The following is a 2,026-nucleotide window of genomic DNA, read 5'->3' as shown; positions in this document are numbered from 1 at the left end:
GTATATAGGTTCTGGAGAGTTGTTTCATGACATAATACGCCATAGTAGCCATGATGAACTTTCGTGCTACCAGTTTGAGAGAAACGTGTTGGGAATTGTAGAGATTCCAACCAATAACAGGTTCAATGAGTTAACGTACACTCAATATCACACTCGAGCGCTTTTATCACGAACCTTGCAATAGTTGGAGATTGAGAAGGATGGATTGTCGCCTTCAGAGAGGATACTCTCATGCATACATGAGACTCTTTTATTGCCACAAGTTTTTTCAAAGGCTAGCATGGAACTAGAAACTTGTGAAAGATGGCATCTGTTGTGCTTAGCAATTGCATCCTCTGAAGGTCAAGCAACACAGTTGTACAAGAATGCTCAAAGGCTTGGCCCATGTCATTGCTTGAGCTTGATTCAGAGAAAGGGAATCGCTCTACATGGTTTGAAAGCAACAAAAAGGGCTCTTGAAGGTTGGGAGATCATTTCTTTGAAGAGTTATTGGGGCCAACAATATATTCATCTAGAGGGATTTTCCTACTCAAAAGTATACATATGCGGCGAGCGATATGAAGCAAAAGACAATGTGGTCACTTTAGGCAGAAATACTAATTTAGGACATCAAAATAAAGCAAGGGGTGTATGCAAGATCACGGGTTTCTTGTCACATGAGCATAACAGAGGCATTGAGTTGTTCTTGATTGGGGAGTTTATAAATGGAGGCAATGGAATAGATGCTCTTCAACTTGATAAGGTCATTGGGATGAGAGTGGTCAGTGATGTGGATTTTTCTCGCAAAAAGAAGTGTCTTTTACCAACATACGCCATACTACACAAGTGCTTCTTTTTACCCTTGAGCAATACCTAGAACAAGGTGATATATGAAATGAGCGACACCATTTTTTGAACTTGGTTGCTACAACCTGGCAAGGTTGGATGTGCACGGCCATGGGTGGAAATAGAAATAGGAGATGTAGTATTGGTTGTAAGCAGCTCCTCCATGTCTACTCCATCTTTCAAGGTTGCTGTCGTGTTCAATATAAATATAGAACAAAAAGCAGTCGAGCTATGGTTTTTGAGGAGAGATCCAACCACGGAATATTGGAATGTTCAAGGAGAAAACAAGTGGCAGGATTTGGAAACATGTTTGGAGGTGCTTCATGGATGGTCTCCGATTCAAAATGCCAATGATGCAAATGTCATGCCTACTTGTTTTAAGAGAGGAATAAGAAATTCTTGATAGGGTCACTCATTGGAGTGCTCACTTTTTCAACCTTTAAAGAATTTGTCACTTTAGAAACCTCAGTTCATTGGGTGATTTTGTAGATAGCAAGTGGATACTCATTTTGGTGAAAGTGGCCCACGTTTTTCCTGACTTGTATTTCATGTGTTATGGTCATAATGGGGAGCCATTTCTTGAAGCATAAAATTGAGTAGCCATACTTATTGCTTTGGTGTCACATGAGCCTTTTGATTCTAATATAGCACCATTCTCTCTCTCTCTCTCTCTCTCTCTCTCTCTCTCTCTCTCTCTCTCTCTCTCTCTCTCTCTCTCTCTCCGGTCTCAAAGGTCATTATGGCCTTTTGAAGACGTTAATATAACATTTCATTTCTCTCTCTCTCTCTCTCTCTCTCTCTCTCTCTCTCTCTCTCTCTCTCTCTCTCTCTCTCTCTCTCTCTCTCTCTCTCTCTCTCTCTCTCTCGTAATTGGAGAGACAAACAGAGGGAGAGATCTATGCTCACCTAAAATTAGAAAAGATTTGAAGCTATGAAAAGTGGACAAAGAAGTGATATATATGTCATTATTTCTTGTGGTAATTATTTAGTATTAAAAAACACAAGCCATGAAAAATAGACGTGCAAGACTTGAATTTGGTGTTTAATTTAAGCCCTAAACATTATTATCTCTCTACATTGCCCACATGTATGGTGGACAACCACTCGAACAACGTCGCACCCTATGGTGGCCACAGGAGGTCATGTTGAAGCTCTCTACCACATCATCAAGCAATGTGAAGACGACTTAAATCATGTCGAA

At 40.3% G+C, this 2,026-nt stretch overlaps 1 pseudogene; it reads left to right on the top strand.

Moving 5' to 3' along the window:
• Positions 1-280: 280 nt before the first annotated feature.
• LOC147454343 (uncharacterized) lies at positions 281-1,228 on the top strand (annotated as a pseudogene).
• Positions 1,229-2,026: the final 798 nt, after the last annotated feature.

Source organism: Adiantum capillus-veneris, chromosome 7 (assembly GCF_014529385.1).
Source record: "Adiantum capillus-veneris isolate H3 chromosome 7, ASM1452938v2, whole genome shotgun sequence".
NCBI classification, from domain to species: Eukaryota; Viridiplantae; Streptophyta; class Polypodiopsida; order Polypodiales; family Pteridaceae; genus Adiantum; species Adiantum capillus-veneris.
The sequence above is the reverse complement of the archived record's forward strand: the minus strand, read 5'-3'. Positions and strand labels throughout refer to the sequence as shown.